The sequence below is a fragment of the Nanorana parkeri genome, unplaced genomic scaffold (assembly GCF_000935625.1).
Source record: "Nanorana parkeri isolate BGI_ZX_2015 unplaced genomic scaffold, ASM93562v1 scaffold48, whole genome shotgun sequence".
NCBI classification, from domain to species: Eukaryota; Metazoa; Chordata; class Amphibia; order Anura; family Dicroglossidae; genus Nanorana; species Nanorana parkeri.
Window position 1 is genome coordinate 1,053,247 of NW_017306316.1, and position 19,240 is coordinate 1,072,486.

General features: G+C 41.7%; 1 long non-coding RNA gene across 1 annotated transcript; it reads right to left on the minus strand.

The window, feature by feature from the left end:
• Positions 1–7,936: 7,936 nt before the first annotated feature.
• Positions 7,937–14,024, minus strand: LOC108801926. Its single transcript, XR_001942183.1, has 3 exons — positions 13,549–14,024; positions 8,750–8,752; positions 7,937–7,947 (listed from the first exon to the last, which is right to left on the minus strand). It is a non-coding gene; the product is annotated as an uncharacterized LOC108801926 (long non-coding RNA).
• Between the last annotated feature and the right edge of the window lie 5,216 nt (positions 14,025–19,240).

Here is a 19,240-nt window from a genome sequence, read left to right on the forward strand (position 1 = left end):
AAATAAAGGCTAAAAAAGCTGTAAGTGCCTTTAAAGAAATATACTTTAAAACAGCTCCCTCTAGGTATATCAAATTTGTGGAAGTATGGTATGTTTTAGGGTAAATTTATATAGTGGTAATTTGTTCATACCTCTATATCTCTATCATCAACTAAGTCCACAACTAGAGGAGGCTTGAAGGATTGCAGCATGGTATAGGACCTGCGTATGCTGGCTTTTGTTCAAGTCAGAGCTGCTTTCTCTCAATATAAGGTAACAGGGATGCAAAGGTAGCTTGATGCAGCTTCTTAGAGTGAGGTCAAAAGCACCTGTGAAAAAACTCAGAATGTTCCCGGAAGTGTCTTAAAGGAGAACTATGGGGTTAAGGCTTTTCCCCATAGTTCTCCTTAAAGGATGTGTTCATTCACCTCCCGATCTACTGAGCCGACCTGTGACAGTCTCATTGTCACAGGTCGGCTAGAACTATGAGGTGAGTGAAAAGCACTCACCTCATAGTTCTACTACACACCATGATGAACAAAAGTAGCCACCCTCCAGAAGGAAGGACAGTGTCAGCACCAATTCAGAGATGATTTGAGGATCTACAGCTGAGTGATACACAAATAAGATATATTTTTGATAATAGGGTATTTAGGCATTTTTGTGATTTAACTCCTGAGTTTAGTGTTACTTTAAACTGTTGTGTTCTGTCTGGAATTCCCATTTCATGCATTTAGAAATTTCCCAGTCCTGTTATTATGTAGAAAAATAGTGAATTACTATGTTTAGCAAATGTTGCATATATAACTTTTGGTTGGTCAGTCACATGTAAATAGGTCTAGCCAACTTCCTTATTCTTGTAGAGTGTATCTTGCACAAATACGTACATAGCTAGACAAGTGATGTTTAGTCACTACATAGCAGCCCACATACTGTATACAGATCAGTTACTATATATATATATATCATGTATCTTTCTTACACAGATGTTTTTATAGGTCATAAAAATAAGAAAATACTGCAATTGGGGCTAATTCAAATTTTCTAGTTAAAAGTGAACCTGCGGAGCCAAACATGTTAAGCAATTGATTGTCTGTGTGTGTGCATGTGAGGGGCAGTGTTGAGAAAGTGGGACAGAATAGTAGATGTGGTGCAGGAGTCACCAACATTGGACTGTGATGGGGGTAGTGAGTCCAAATTGTAAAAGAGAGAGAGAAAAGAAGCTAGAAAACTGTATTGTGGAGGAGGGATGGAATGGGGCCACTGAGACTAGATTGCGTTAAGGGGGGAGGAGGCAATAGGGATGGATAGTGGAGGGGGTCAGCAAGATCAGATCATGTGTGAATATACACTGCCTGTCCAAAAAAAATGTCACACTCTAATATTTAATTGGACCACCTTTAGCTTTGCTTACGGCGCACATTCACCATGCCATCGTTGTGATAATCTTATGCAATGTCACAGCATTTATTTCCGTCCAGATTTGCATTCATTTTTCACCAAGATCTTGTAGTGATGATGGGAGAGTCAGACCACTGAGTAAAATCTTCTCCAACACATCCCAAAGATTCTTCATGGGGTTAAGGTCTGGACTCTGTGTTGGCCAATCCATGTGTGAAAATGAGAGCTCATGTTCCCTGAATCACTGATTCACAATTTGAGCCCAATGAATCCTGGCATTGTCATTTTTGAATATGCCCAGTGGCGTCACAAGGGGGTGCGGGGGGTGCAGCCCGCACCCGGGTGACACCATTGGAGGCCCGCACCCGAGTGACACCATAGTCCATTCATCTGATAGAGAGTCTGACAACTCCTTTGGTTCCCAGGCCTCTGAGGGATCTCGTAGAGCAAGTAAACGCCCCTGGAAAGGATCCAGCATATCTGCGCATAAAGGCAAAGGCCTTGCCAAAATAGCTAAGCGCACCTGGTCCCTGCTTTGGTGGAACAAAAACCCCACGCACCTCATTGTAACTTCTCTCAGGAGGATGAGGACACTAAACCACCACTAGGTAGTGATGCGGGTGAGCCCCTAAGCGGCAAAGCTGATGTCACTTGCACACACCCGGCGGTTACCGATTTGGTGCTTTAGCCTACTGGGAAATTGCTTTTTGACCGCAGACTTATTTGCCACCCTAGAGAGTGGACCCCTCCGGACCATATTGTTAGATACCTGTAGGTCTGGTTGTGTAAATCCTTAGACAAGGAGGTTCGTAACCACCTTCAGACGGAATGCACTTGACCCACTATCGCAGCCTATATGAATAAAAAGGGTCATGACCTGAGGAAGAGTTTAGAGAAGGGCTTGAAGGCTGCACAGGATAAACTACTTGATATCTCTGGACCCATGACTCAGGTTTTCGTGCTTGCAGACGAGGCAATGGCACAGGGGACCACTCTGGACCCTCGTCTAATTATGGACTGGATCCAGTGTGCCATCTGCCTACTAGGCAACGCTAACATTGCTATCTCTACTAAATGCTGTTAGGCTGCACTTCTGCCCACAGACGCCCATCTCTCTAACATGGCGGAGAAAAAATTGGGAGCCAAGGCTGACAACAAGCTCTTCAGAGAGCCCTTGATCATGGAATTCAGGAAAAATGCCGGCTCATTTACATCTCTCAGTAAGGTTAAAAACTCCCTCAAGGTTTTCCAACAGCCTGGTATTTTTCTCAGAGCTGGTCGGCAAAAGGACCACCAGCTGAGGCCCATTCCAAGGCTCCTGAGGCATCCAGGGCTCTTTTCCATTGACATCATGCTCTTAAACCCAGAGGATTCTATTGTGGTAGAGGCAACGCCAATCATGCCAGAGGAAAGTCGTCTTCCAGTAAGTCATCTTTGCTTACATTCTTCCCCTGCGGGTCTTCCTATAGTGGGCAGGCTCACCCACTTTTCCTAATGCTGGTGCCTCATCACCTCCGACAGATGGGTTCTGCAGACTATGGAGGGTTTCATAATAGAATTTGTGTCTCCTCTCCTCTAGGTTTATCCTCCGATGCCCCTCTTCTGCAGTTGGGAGGCTCCATAACTCATTCACAGGGAATTGCAAGAGCTACAAACCAAAGGGTTTCAGCTGGCTCCAGACTCTCTGGGGTTCATCAGCAACATCTTTCTGGGGCGCAAGAAGACCGTAGAATTTCACCCAGTTATCATCCTCAGGACCTTAATCGACTATGTGGTTTATCACAGGGGTGTCCCAAGGCCGGGCGTGTTCATGACATTGCATCGCACATGCGCGGCCATCTGATTGACGCCGGCAGAGAGAGAAGGGGACGTTTACCCAGCCGGATGAAGTATGCCACCAGGTCCCCTCCTCTCTCCTTACACTACAGGGCTCTCGGTCCATGACCGAGTGCCCGACTTTTTAGAGGGGGTGACACCAAAATGACTGACAGTCACCCCGGCAATGGGCGTTACCCAGGTGCGGGCCGCACCCCCCTTGTGACGCCACTGGTTTATCGTCACTTCAAGATGAAGGGAATCCATCCTCTCAGGGATCTGCTTTTGGACCAGAATTTGTTCACTCGCCTGGACCTGAAAGACACTTATCTCACTGTTCCTGTGCATCCAGATTGCAGATGCTTTCTCTGTTTTCATTGGCAGTCCAGTCTCTGGCAGTTCACCTGCCTCCCTTTCGAACTGAGCTCCGCCCATGGTGCTTCACCAAGCTGATGAGCCGGTGATGGTGTTTTTCCGTTCCCGGGGTATAAGATCTTTTTAACAGCAGCACGGACAGCCTACGCACTCAGACTTTCTAGATTATCTGTTGGATGTAGGATTTGGGTTTTATTATCAAATATCCTCCACTATCCCAACAGGTACAGTTTCTTGGCTTCAATTTAGTCAAATCCTTGCTCCAGCTTTCTGCAGCCAAGGTTGCCAACATCAAGAGGGAACTCCGGAAGGCCTGTCATCTGGATTGGATCTCTTTGAGGTCTTTGGCCAGGATCGTGGGTCTGCTCTCCTCCATACAGACCATTTTTCCAGGGCCTCTTTATTACCACGCCATGCAGCGTATCTTCAAATTAATTTATCTTACAATCGTAGGAGACAACATCTTTGTCGAATTCACTTAGTGGCTTTGGCACATGGATGCTTGGAATGGAATGGCAATCTTCGGAACCAAGCCAGATTTAATTCTGGAATTGGACGCTAGCCTATGGGGCTGGGGCGCGACTTGTGCGGGCTTGGTTTTGGGAGGCTGCTGGACCCATAAGTGTGTTCCTGTTACAACCAGCTAACGAAGGGTTACTCACTTGGATCTCAGCTGCGAATATATATGGCCAAAGGTAAGAATGTAGTAATGAAAGCCACAAATGATAGGACTGTATTCCTTCATACAGCCTCCTTCAATAATGAGGAGGATAGGATACAACTTGAGTTAAGCAAGGATATAAGTCTCTGCTTGAATACGCAATACAATCCTTAAGCGATGAAGGTATGATGACGCAAGCACATGCGTCCAAACTTAAAGTCTCTTGTCTTGAGTTTTATAATACAACTATGACTGATCTCTTATTTTACCTGGTAAAACTAGCCACATATGCCACTATATTAGTTAACGAATGAAGGTCTGTGGGGCAGAATCAGCTGTCAATCAGCAGGATCCAACACTTTATACCCTCTGCTAAGGTCTACCTTCTTGGTATGCTCAGGTACTGATAGGCGTCATGTGACCTGCAATCGGCAGGTCAGTGTGCATAGGAGTAGCTATGGTAGTGTTATGGCTCTTTCCCTGCCTTCGATATACATATTTAGGAACTGGGCTCTTTTAACTGGATACAAAGTGCATATTACTAAAGTGAAAGCATGCTAAGCTGCTTCTTTGCACTGCATCTACTTTCTCTTTGATCTCATTTTGGGTGAATGATTAATAACTGTCCAGTCCATATGATTTCAAGTCAGTTAATCCATGCAGATTTATCCAATCCACAGCTGCACATTCATATCTTGCTTGCTTTGTTGTACCCTTTATGTGACCGACTACCACCCAGTGTTTCCATTTTTCCTGTATTTGAATGGGTGGGAAAGTAAAGAAGAGCAGAGGTCTCCTGCATCCTCTTTTTAAAGGGCTTAACAGCAGAATGTCTGGTCATCAGGTAACAGAAATAAAGTCAGGCTTATATGGCAGGTGACATTGATTTGGAGTGTATCATGTCAAAAGGATGGAATGTATGTTTTAAAGGTAATAGCAAATATGTTCCTTGCACATCATTTATCTGTATTTTTATAGCTGGTATTTGCTTATTGACATATGTTACCAAAAGGAGCACAAGAGGAATTATAACTTGATTTTGAAAATATCATCTATGATAAGATGGCAAACCATATGCATGTGTCACAAACCTTAGGGGGAGTCTGAGATGACTAGAGTTGCTTCTCATGCTGCTCCTGTGCAAGAACCACTGGAAGGTGGAACAAGTGCTCAAGGACAAGGAGTGGCAAGGGTGCCGGAAGATAGCGTAGCCACCAAGAATGCTGAGATTAGTACTGCAGACGTCTCACAGGCAGGATGCAGATCAAAAAAATGCAGATCTTTGATAGTGATGTCGAGGTCAAGCTGAGTCAGGGACAATTGGGCAGCGAGGTACCAGATCAGCAGACAAAATGTAGTCAGGTCGATACCTTGCGGGCAGTGAAGCACAAGACAGCAGACAGAAACCTGGTCAAGAATGAACCATGGTCGAGGGTACAGAACAGCAATCGGAAGGTTAAGGCAAGCCGGGTTGGTAAGGGGAGATCACAATCAGGATAGAGGAATTTTGATAGCAAGGAACAGTTAAGATCACTCAGCATTAAGGCTAGGATGCCTCAGCCTTAAATAGTTGTTTTGGGGTCACAGTTCATAATGAGTGCATGCACGGCGTGGAATGCCCACACACCTGAGCACAATTCTGTGCGCCTAACTGTGCCCATGCACATGGAGAGCTTCTGGCGCACAGACTGGTTATGGCTTCCTGACAGCCTGATTATTCTACAAAGGGGCAAAAGTTAGAATGAGGATTCCAATATTATTTTAATTTTTCAGGTCATAAGTGTCAGAAAATTGGAAGGCCACTTGGTTAACCACACTTTAGCAAGCCATTAGAGGTGGCTCAGGCCGGAGTTAGAGGTGTGGCTACATTCACAAAAATATTTTGTGTGTACTTGAACGCAAGATAATTATGGAGCGTTCCTATTGCCTGATGATTTTTAACACTAGGTGCACTTTAAGGATTAATATTGCATAAAACATTACAGTAACACTAAATTACATAATAGCATAAACACAGCCAATGTATAATCATTTAAACTTTAATAATTTACTTCTAGGTTTGAGAAGGCTGCAATGTAAGGGGAAAAAGCACTAAGAAGACTCTATTTATAGATTGCTGTGTGCTGAGTCTAGTATTCCAGTTCACTTGAAACCAACACTGTGGAGCCAAATGCATGTGAAGCGGACATCCTCTACAGATCTCTGTTATGAAATATTATCTGAACTCGCTTGCTCTGCTTCTTTCACAGATTGTTCTTGTACAGTTACACCCTAAGAAGAGCCCACTGCACGCAGAATTGTTACCTAGAATTATATTAATACAGGTGGACAAGTTAAAGGCAGAAATCAAGTGCTGTAATTGAGAACTTGTCTATGAAAATGCCATGCACAGCGATCAAATTAATCCAAGCATGGATTCCAGGTCTGTAATATATACAATGGTTGTATATAGGTAGGTTTGATTATATAATTATTTTCCTAATAGGGAAATGAATATACTATTCATAGTTTCCATCCTGAGGACCGCATTAAAGGGTTGGCCATACTTACAGTAAAACATGGGCTGCTGCACAGGGGCCCTAAAAAAAGAGAGGGGCCAGCAGAGCAGTGCAGGAGGAGCATCAGCAGAGAAAACTGGGCACTGCAGGAAAATCAAATTAACTTCACTGGGAGAAAATCTGGATGCCACTGCCAACTTCTCCTTGTGAAAATGCTTAACCAGTAGCTTCCATACTTTCCAAGTCAATGAGCCAAAGCAAATATGCAGCAAGGGATGTCAACTTCTAATCTGCATACTTTTAGTGGTTTGTGATTTAGGAAGTATTGAGGGCATGTTTAGCCAGGCAAGTAGCATTTTAGGTGGTCAGAAGTGGCAATTTATATATATATTTTTTAATGTCAGGTAGCACTGCTGCTGGCAGGACCTGGGGGAAGTCTGCTGGCACTGCAAGTACTGTGTCTGGAGCTGGTGATGTTGGCAAGGGGGATATCTGTTTCAAGTAAGGCAAGGAGCTTCATTACATGGCAAGGAGTGCAATTTAGAGAGATGTGCTACACAGCACACTGGGATGAGCTGGCATCCTTGAGAAGAATCTAATCAGACCTTCCTGGAAAGCTCTAAGGCAGCCAATATACTAATTGATTTGCTAGCTCTGAACTGATGGAAGCTGATCGTAGCCAAGGCTTTCACAGGCTTTGCAGGCGACTCCCAAAACCCAGTGGACCTGAATCTGGCTTACGGCTGTGCTAAGGCAATGCATAGGCTACTAAAGATGCAGCAATGCAAAGTAACAGTGGTATAGTATCGTCAGTTGGTAAAAAGTTAATGCTGAGGCCATGTCAGCTAGTTTACATAACTTACAGTTAAAGTAAGCAGAAGATAATGAAATGCTCTGACATTGTCTGAACCTTCAGGTATTTTATATACAGTAATTTTTCAAGTAGGATTATATGTAGAGTAAAGTCATTGCTGAGAATGACTCTAGAAAGAAATCCCAAAGGTCATTGTAAAATGTTATCATTGGACTTTAGAAGATATTCCCCTCGGTGATTTGTTGTCAATCACCACTGACAGCATTTTATCTCAGCATATAAAACACCACTGGGAAATGAAGCTCTATTGACATCAATGTTATGTGACAATATTCTGACATGTAGAGTGCTCTTGCATTCTTTATCCATATATTATCCTATATTGCGAGAAACAATTTTATGCCCTTGGAATGTACTGGGGTGACAAAACTCTCACAAATAAAGTAAAATAGCTGAACCAGCAGGGTAAAAATACACGTGCTCTGTCAATTTGGCCTGGCTCTGAACTGTCACTTGGAATACATTACTGGGGTACTTTATATTCTGGCTGTATGTGGTAGTTTCTGTTGGGGCAAAAAAAAAAAGCTTTTAAAACAGCCAGAACTATATCTTATATTTAACTACCTTTTTGCATGGTGAGATATCTCATTAGGTCACATAGGTCATAGCCTTGGGAGCCAGGGCTGCCAGAGGTATCAACTTGCCAAACTATGATCTTATGTTTATATTACGACTCATAAATTGGCATTTACAGGTCTCTTAGTGCATGCACCTCCACTGCCCCCCCTAGTAGCCATTGCTGTTAGATTGAGTCAAGTAGATCTTGCCCCTCTGCCCCAGCATTTCATCAGATCATACTGTACCTCTGGAGCATAGGTGGTGAAAAGAGCATCTATGAGAGTCTTTGGTGGGCTAGAGTTCGGCTTTGCAAATGGCCGCTGCCAGTATGTCAGACAGTGACGTGTGCTCCTTTTTTTGATTCAAAAGCATCCACTTGCTTGTGGCTGGATATTCAGACTTGGGTCCAATCAAAGGGGAAATAGCAGCATCATTTATGGGATGTAATGCTGTATGACATATTGGTGTCAACATATCAGCAACTCTCTGGGCAGCTTACATTACACATCACTATCTGGGGAATGTCTATTTGGTAAATATATAACATTACATATTTATTTCCTCATCAGCACCTTAGCACTGACTGACTGTCTGCTTTCCTTTAAATGCCCTGATTACTAAGAAAAACTTATAGAAATCTATAGATCTCTCAGACAGACATGGACCAGTGTACACTTATTGAGTGTATTAAGCAGCACTGCACATTTCATCCCTCCGGTCATCCATCTCAGTTTAATGCAGCTATAAAGTTAATTGGCCAGATCAGGTCACATTCACCACAAACTTGTAAACTTTGGTTTTGAATCTAACAGGTGGATCCCTATGGTTCTTTCACTTTTCTCTCAACCCTGTGTTGAACACAACCTGTTGTTTAGAGAGATCAATAGCTCAAGGTAAAATGTACATGATGAGTTGGAGAAATGACTCATCCTTTATCAGTTCAGTGGTGGTTTTCATCAAGATACCAACTATATTGAGCTACTTTTAATGTGCTGTCTTTTTAGCTAATCCATAGTGCTTTGAGAATCCTTTGCTATGTATTAAATGCTTCTATACAAATAAGGAAAACCAATATAAAACATCAGCTTCAAAACTTGCAAACTGTATAAAATAGAACAATATTGGTACGAAACCAATATAGTTTCCATTTGGCAAAGGAAGAAATGAAGGTGTGTTGTCTTAGTTCCAATCAGTGTAGAATAATAAGTACTGAAAGTACTCTCGATGAACGATTACTTAATGCATTGCAGTAAACATAGATATAAAGGAGACCTGATACACATATCTGATCAGATCATAATGGTGAGTCAGTGCTTCAATAATCAAATTAGTGTCTAGTTTGGAATTCTGATTTACTTGAATGTATTTCAGAATGCTCAGACCTTGGTTATCGTGCTGTGCAGATATTTGAGATAAATGTTTGCTTGTAGCAAAAATGATATGTGAATGGAGTAGGGAGGGGAGGGAGCTGGGGTCAGGGGAAAGGATGAGCTTGTTGGCTGATCAGGGGTGAGTGATGTTGATGGAGGATTTCTAAACTGTCCGAATGCTCAATCCCTTTGATAGTGGCTGGCTGGTTATGTTTCTGAGCATCCCCAGACATAATATAGTCATATGATCCAGCCATTTCCACGGGCTCAGCTGTAGTCAAATATTTTGTACCTTCTATATTGTTTGACAACTAATCTTGGTACATTATTTTTTCCCCTAAATGCACAGAGTAAATACATATAAAGGGAGCTATTTTACCTGGTAATGGATTTGCCTTTCTGGCAATCCTGTCCTAAGATTTACAGAGACTCATCACCAGGGCTTGAAACATTTGATGGTGTCTCACCAGTCAAAAATGTCACCAGTCAGCATGACCGGACTATAGCCTTGCAATTAATGTTAACATTTTTTGGGGACAGATAGATCTTTCTTTTGGAGGTATATAATCACCACGGGGGAGGGTGTTATTTTTTTTACTATATAATGAAAAAAGTACCATAAATGTAAAAAAAAAACAAAGTTTCCCTACGTTATGTTATAAAACATTTATTCCTACCCATATTTTTAGTAAAACATAAAAGTCGAGGTCACGTCGGGTAAATAGACACCAAACATGTCAAGCCTTAAAATTGCGTGCGCCCGCAAAATCGCAAAAAATGCCCATATGCGGCGATTAAAATGCTTTTACTGCTCATCAGTTTAGTGTTATCAGTGATTAATGGCTCTAAAATGATTGTCCTCACTCCGACGTTTGCGGCGATATGTAACATGTGCGGCACAATAGGCGCACCCGACGCATATCTGCGTGTTTATGTGGGGGGCGGGGACTTAAAAAAATATTTAAAAAAAAATGTTATGCTTCTTTATCTTTTTTATAATTCTTTAATTTTTGTATTACTTTTTTTTTTTTACATACAACTTTATTGCTATTACATGGGGGGCTAAAAAGCCCCCTATGTGATAGCCAATTTACATGACAGGTCCTCTTTATGGAGACCTCAGGGGTCTCCAAGACCCCTAATGTCGCCTAGGGACCCCCAGAGAAGCTGATGAAGCAGAGATCTGCTTCATCAGCTTCTGTAGCTGTGAGAGTGACACTGAATGCAGGAAGTGATGTAATATACAACACTTCATGCATTCGGGGACTGAGAGGAGATCAAAGGGAGTTCGTATACTGAACTCCCTTTGATCTACTGTCACAGAGCCGTGCCTGTCCCGGCCGCATCGGGCACAGCGGATCTCGGGACCGGCAGTGACAGCTGCTAATAAGAGCGATCGAGCGTCTCTAGAGACGCCCGATAGCTTGAATGTAATGCTCCCGGCCGTGTAATTACAACGGCCGGCCGGGAAGCTGCTTGTCGGGCTCCACCGTCCTCTCGTCACAGATGAGCGGACGAGTGGATTTTTCAAGCCCTGCACCTCACACAGCACAGCCCTGTCTGGCAGAGCAAAACACTTGATATTTCTTTGCTGCAGTTAAGTAACAGCAAGAGGTCTTGTTTCTCCCCCAGCCTGCAACTAGACAGTGAAAGGAGAAGCATGTCACTTTTTTTTTTTAGCTAGCAATACAGGACAGCTTACGGGCTCCGATTGCTGCATCTCTCTCCCAGTCTGAGCTCTGCTGAAAAGAGGATTGCAAGAGAGTTATACCGTATCATATGCATGTGCCTATAATGCTTGTATTAAACAAAATACATTTAATGATGCATTCTTAAACACAGAACTATATTTCTGTGAACAAAGCATGTTATTTGTACCCTCTACCCTGTACTAACACTGCATAATTGGTAAATCTACAGTAGCGTATACAATCAGACTGTATTAAATGTGACATTAGGGGTCCCAATAAAGTGATAACCAATGCTAAAGATTTGAAGCTGGCATGAATTGTTCTGCTTTCACCCATCAGCAGAGTACAATGTGGCTTGTCCCAGCAGTGTGATCAAGGATGAGCAGATGCTTCATTGTCATTCTCAGTGAGACATCTATCTGGGGTGATCCTTGCTCAATATATCGCTCCAAAAATGACAGAACACCCTCAGATTTAATGTTCAAACTTTATTACTTGCTAAAAATCAAAAGAAAAGACAAACTTTATAATAGGGTACATTTGTTATATTTCCTTATTAACAGAATATTCTCAGAACTGCAATCAAGGCAATCACATTTATAAATCAAATAAGAATATATATTTCTAAAGGAAAACTGAAGCTTCAAATCACTTCCAACATGCACTCATCCACAGAGAATAGAACGATTTTATTCTCATCTTCCAGTGTCAGTGCAGTCTGATCAAATATTTGATGCTTCAAACATGAAATAATAAAGAAAATCTCAAGAAAAATATAAGTATGTGATAAACTAGAAGAGAAACTTTCAGCATTCAAGAACAAGCAGCATATAAAGAAAACCTATAACCAGCTGGAACTAGCACTGAATATGATTGTAATATGTTTATCTACTGTCACAGACCCGTGCCTGTCCCGGCCGCATCGGGCACAGCGGATCTCGGGACCGGCAGTGACAGCTGCTAATAAGAGCGATCGAGCGTCTCTAGAGACGCCCGATAGCTTGAATGTAATGCTCCCGGCCGTGTAATTACAACGGCCGGCCGGGAAGCTGCTTGTCGGGCTCCACCGTCCTCTCGTCACAGATGAGCGGACGAGTGGATTTTTCAAGCCCTGCACCTCACACAGCACAGCCCTGTCTGGCAGAGCAAAACACTTGATATTTCTTTGCTGCAGTTAAGTAACAGCAAGAGGTCTTGTTTCTCCCCCAGCCTGCAACTAGACAGTGAAAGGAGAAGCATGTCACTTTTTTTTTTTAGCTAGCAATACAGGACAGCTTACGGGCTCCGATTGCTGCATCTCTCTCCCAGTCTGAGCTCTGCTGAAAAGAGGATTGCAAGAGAGTTATACCGTATCATATGCATGTGCCTATAATGCTTGTATTAAACAAAATACATTTAATGATGCATTCTTAAACACAGAACTATATTTCTGTGAACAAAGCATGTTATTTGTACCCTCTACCCTGTACTAACACTGCATAATTGGTAAATCTACAGTAGCGTATACAATCAGACTGTATTAAATGTGACATTAGGGGTCCCAATAAAGTGATAACCAATGCTAAAGATTTGAAGCTGGCATGAATTGTTCTGCTTTCACCCATCAGCAGAGTACAATGTGGCTTGTCCCAGCAGTGTGATCAAGGATGAGCAGATGCTTCATTGTCATTCTCAGTGAGACATCTATCTGGGGTGATCCTTGCTCAATATATCGCTCCAAAAATGACAGAACACCCTCAGATTTAATGTTCAAACTTTATTACTTGCTAAAAATCAAAAGAAAAGACAAACTTTATAATAGGGTACATTTGTTATATTTCCTTATTAACAGAATATTCTCAGAACTGCAATCAAGGCAATCACATTTATAAATCAAATAAGAATATATATTTCTAAAGGAAAACTGAAGCTTCAAATCACTTCCAACATGCACTCATCCACAGAGAATAGAACGATTTTATTCTCATCTTCCAGTGTCAGTGCAGTCTGATCAAATATTTGATGCTTCAAACATGAAATAATAAAGAAAATCTCAAGAAAAATATAAGTATGTGATAAACTAGAAGAGAAACTTTCAGCATTCAAGAACAAGCAGCATATAAAGAAAACCTATAACCAGCTGGAACTAGCACTGAATATGATTGTAATATGTTTAAAGACACGATCCGCCTGATACTTTGACTAGTTACAGTATCTTATATATGTGTACAGGCTCAATGACCTGTAATGCTCCTTATTCAATTCAGCTTAAAGCACATGCTGTAGTCCAACTCAAGAGAGAGAGTTCTGATTAGTTGCTGCAACCTTCTACATATATTCTATACACGTGTGTAATATGAAGAAATAAAATTCCACATCTGCAGCATGAGAATTGATCTACCTTTCCAGTAGATCCTTTTCTAAATCTGCAGAGAAGGCAATTGTTCACGTAACCAATTAGTTCTCATTCCTCTATTAGAAAGCAACAACTATCTATTGATAAGCCTTCACCAACGACCAGGCCATTGATTACATGTACCCAATCAAACATGAAACTGTCAATACGCCAACACCAGAATACAGCACGTGTCTAAATGCTGACAATAAAGTGCTGAAGATGGTTAATTGAGATAGTAGAGGAGCAAGAGATGGTATCACAATAACCCACTTTAATTGTACTGTCAGACCAGGAAGGGACCCAAGGGAACAAGCCACTTTCTTGTATGCAAGATAGCTGCTACCACTATGGGGGTGACATTGCATGGCCATCTAATGAGGAAATAGGACATTTGTCTCTTAAGGAGTGCTTGTAAAACGTAAGCTGATGTATTATTTTTAACCATAATAATTAAAATATAACTCCTATTTTCATATTCCCATGCAGCATGCTTTCTTTATGTTAATGAATTGTGGAATGTCTCTCTCTATATATATTACGGTCAAATCTCAGCAGTGCACTGAGAAATAAGAACATGTCTTGTAAGGTTGTTAGAATTGCCACACTGGAATATTTAGGTTATAAAAGCATTTTTTTGTTGTTGTTGTAAATAATTTTATGATTGCTGACCTGCATTTCCCCAGCTGTAGCTAAACTAGATCTCCCAGAAAGCTTTGCTGCAAGGTTCCCCAGCACAATATAAAGTCTGGCTGTCATGGTATAAGAAATATATGCCGCTTCTAATCACAAATTCCAGGCATAATGTAAATGTCGTGGCTCTTCAGTCTAGACTTTGAACGGCACAGAAAGATAGGGAAGGAAAGGATATTTTAAGAACTACCTAGAAGATAAATTCTGTTTTCTCCTGAAAGTAACAAGCCACTGATAAGGGGAAATGGACAGCTGCCTATTTAAAAATGTATAAGCAATCCATTTTCTCAGCTCCTGTGTCTGCCACTTTGCAGTATCGTAAAGATCAGCTAGTCTAGGTCAATCAGCGGTGTTTAATGCAGGCATCGGGGAAGAGAAGCCAGTATAGAGACATCCGGTCATTTGGTCCTGGGGGAATTAGACGACTCTGGATTTAAGATTCTTCTATTCCTGCCACATTGCACCGTTTTCTCCATTCTCATGGAATTTGTGAAAGTGGTCAGCATACCTAGAATTGACATAGCATACAGAAATGTCATTATGCTGGTTTAGCTTTGATTAAATATGACAAAATAATTCATAAATGAGGGGTCAGTCCTCCCAATACTGATAGTTTGGTTACAGATAGATGTTGTTGGGTTGAACCTCCTAAAACAGCGGTCCCCAAACTTTTTGGCACCAGGGACCGGTTTTGTGAAAGAAAGTTTTTCTTGTTGCATTGCGCATGTAGGGGGAAGCGGGTCCATAATATTCACAGGGCTGTGAAAGTTATGGACGCGCTTCTGCATACATGCGCAATTGCCAGTAAAAAGTCTGGACCTGATCAGCAGCTCTGAGCTTGCACGTTCAGCCGACGCCCCCTGGTAGTGATGCACGGGTCCAGATTTCTAACCAGTCCAGGATTCTACCAGGATAATGGTAGAATCCTGCAGCCCAGTTACTAACAGGCCACAGACCAGTACCGGGGGTTGGGGACCCCTGTCCTAAAGGATCCCTATATCTTTCAGGTATACCATTGCTGAGAGCTTCCCATTGCAGCTCCCACCTTTTTCTTAACAGCTGCAAAGGCTCACTTTTCTTGCTGCAGCAATAGGATTCTCAACCGTTGTGCTGCAGCCTCCATATTGTGATACTAATAAAAAAAACAGCAGGTGGCAAGGGCAGGCCAGGCTGAGCAGAAACACCACCACCGGACTTCCTGAGAAATATATGTAAATCTATCAGGAGATTTAGGCCACCAGCAGCTATCCAAAACTGAAATAATAGCTTGGAGTGGAGTGCCTGCATCTGCCGAGGTCAGTGAGGGATGCCACTGCTTTTTATGAATCTGTAAATATTTGAATGTCTAATAATATTCTGGCCATGGCTCTACTCTAAAGGTCAGTAAAAATCTTGTCTTGAAGCTAGATGATTTTGCAATGTTTTCAAGGATGATAGTAAGTTTGCTGCTGTTTACTTTTCATTGATGTCTGCGTGTTTGGATACTTTGGCACCTATAGAGCATCAATGTATCTAAATGAACAGATTAAGGGCTCATGCACATGGGCGTATTACAGAGCATCGTACATACAGAAAACAAAGCGTATACGCCCACAAACGCTGGCACGTGCATGGAGGTTCTGTGTTTGGAGACTTACCCCCATGCAGGTGTACACCAGAGTACAGCATTTTCTGTCCATACATTGCTTTGGGTGGAAAACCCCTCCCAGGAGCCACAAATGCAGGCTTATTTTACACTGCATGAAAATACGTTATATTTGCCTTGCAATATGCCTAGTTCATGAGTCCTAAGTGGCAGGTCATGCTGTAGATACATTTTCAACATATGTTTCAGGCATTGGAGCTTTATGTCACCGGGACCAGTCTGTTCCTGCACAGAAGAACCATGTTTGCTTTTTTTAGTGTTACCAGAAAATTCCTTTGAAAATGTTTCTGTCTTCTTGGGACATAGCCAAATATAGAAGATGCTATACAACTTTAGCACTAGAAGCACAATCAATTTTAATGCATTGTCTGAGTAATGCAGTATAAGTCTTACCATGTATACAAAGAGGAATATATAGATAATGTTTTAATGTTGTTGTAAACTTGAAGAATAGCTAATGGAGTAATAACACATATGGAGCTGAAACTGTATACTAGACTCTCTCTTCTCCATTACTGTGTTTCTAGGCTTTCCCACAATGTACGCAGTTATCAAACACACAAAAATGGCCAAAGGGATGGGGGAATAGTTTACAATGCTGATGGGTCTCTCATGGGAAATACTAGTAAGTGCTGCTTCTCAGGAATTCGGGTAAATCATTCCCTTGTTCATCCCTGAATATAAATAGTTTTTTAAATAGTAAAGTATGTAAATACAAAGGATGGAATAGGGCTTAATCATTTTTATTTAGTGGAAAGAATTATGAAAAAAGAACATAATCATTGTATCATTATCATTTTCTGCAGTAAAAAACACATTTGACACAAGTAACACCAGTGATAAATACGTACTTTTTAACGCAGTAGGCGGTGCAGTCTCTTTCCACACTTTCACTCCAGGCTGTTTTGTACAGAACCTAAAAAGCCAAAAAATACATATATTACATCATGTTTAGTCTGCAGAGTTGTAAACATTTTTTGGTGCAAGGGGAAGGTTAACTAATGTCTATCCCAACAATATCCTGCCAGAAAATATTTTTTTCGAATTGTAAATACCAAAGTGAAAAGGTAATGTATCACAGAAACCAATCAGCAGTGGTATGTCGTTGTTTTGACAACTCAAAATGAATGGCAAGTGAATACCGATGATTGCTTTGCTCTTCATCATTATGCTTGTACTACATTTTAAAATGCACTTTATGTTACACATGCTATTCCAAAACAATGGTCATTAATATGGAGTGTTGCCCCCCTCCCCTCCCACTTTGGTTATAACAGCTTCCATTCGTCTGGTAAGGCTTTCCACAAGGTTGTGGAGTGTGTCTGTGGGAATGTGTGCCCAATCAGGTGTTTCATAGGGTTGAGGTCTGGTCTCTGAAGACCACTTGAATTCCTCCACACAAGACTTGTCAAACCATTTTTTATGGACCTAGAATGGACCGCGCACAAGGACACAGTTGTTTCGAAACAGTAAAGTGACTTTCCCAAACTGTTGTCAAAAGGTTAGAAATGCACAATTGTATAAAATGTCTTTGTATTCTGTAACAGTAACAGTACCCTTCACGGGAAACACCTGAAAACAGTGCCCTCATACTTTGGGCCATATAGTAGGTGAGATGGTGAAGTGTCCACAAACTTTTGACCATAGACTTGTATGCTACTACCTGTGTTTTTCCACTTGCATACTGTTGGATCTTGGGTGTCAGGTTTTTAAAATGGTTAGGAGATAAAAGTGGTGCCATACCAAATATTCAGTATAAGCTAGCTGCATTTTGTTTATTAAACAATAGCAAGTTAGCTGCTGGAGAACACAGGAAGACAGTAAATACCCCTTGGCAGTAGCAGTGTGGTTCGGTCTCTGTACCGCAGCACACAAGTATTAAAAAAAAGAAAAATTAAAAAGCAAAAAAACCTTCTGCTAACCTTCTGCTAACTCCTCCTAAGATGACCCTTAATTATCAGTCATAAAAGATTATAGACCTATTCTGCTGAAAAATAATCCATGAATGGGACATACCCAACTACTGAAGCAAGTAGATATTGAATAGTCGACATGGAAGGTGCAGTCATGCAAGGCCACAGAGTGGTGCATGTAGGTAATTCTCATATGACCATTTCCATCAGCCATTGTCCTTTACCTACATTAAGGACACATCCTAAACGATGAATTTCACCCCTCCCTTTTTATTTTATTAATTCCCACCTACCTTCTTCACCAAATTATGCTGAAATTCAGCACATACAGTGAATCTAACGTTGTTCCTCTATAACTTTGCCGGGTTCTTGCAGTTGGCCCCCTGATGATGCGTAAGCAACATGGCATATTGTCAAGGGCGAGCTGCAAGAACCAGGAAGAGACACAGCTAGGCCCCTGATGATGCGCAGTAGTACATGCACTGTAGAGTACCCTGAGGTCTCCTGGGATAATTACGTGGTGCATGCCAGGAAGCCTCAGGGTACTCTACGGCACATGTATAATTATCCAAGGAGTCTGTGGGCGAATGGGACATAATCCATGCCTAGGCGAGAATCTTGGAAGTGCCGGGAGTGCTCCCAAAGAAAAAAGGTATTTGGAGGGAAAACATAAAAACACGTCCACGCATGAGAGAAGAGCGGGGTAGGGGGGTAATGAGGTAATGTGGGTGGGGAGGGCGAAGGTCTGCTTTAACGTTAGTACTGATCAGATTTACGGTGGATAGTAACCTTGTTGCAGGTTAGGCTATTCTCAGCCAAGGATGTAAGGGTTCAGATAAAACACTGATTTCAGTGATAATAAGCAGTTCTTTCATTATGTACTTCTCCCCAAGAGGTCTGTCTTTTATGGGCAGATAATGATATATAATATAAAATGGTACCTGGATATACTGTGCGGGATATAATGGAAACTGAAAATAATGAAAATAATGTCACTTACCAAGAAGACTAGACAATGCAGGAACAGAGTGTAGAAAAATGCAATAGTCCGGGCCATCTTATTGGAAAGGATAAGTCTCCCCTATAAAATATACAAGAAACCTTTAAACAACAAATATTTAAAGATGATTTCGCTTATAAAACATGGGAATGGCTTACCCCGGCCACAATGCTGCTTTAAAAAGAAAACAACCCGTACATTTATAAAGGACGATGATTACAATGTGCTTAGTGCTCTGCTTCCTCCGGTACTATAAAGCAAGTGGAGCACTGCGCAAATAAATGTAGTTAAGAAATGTAAAAAAAGGTAGAAGCAGAATAACCCAGTCATGTGACCAGCACGAGTCATGTTACTGGTTCCTCCATTAATCACTCCATGGGACACTGCAGGCTT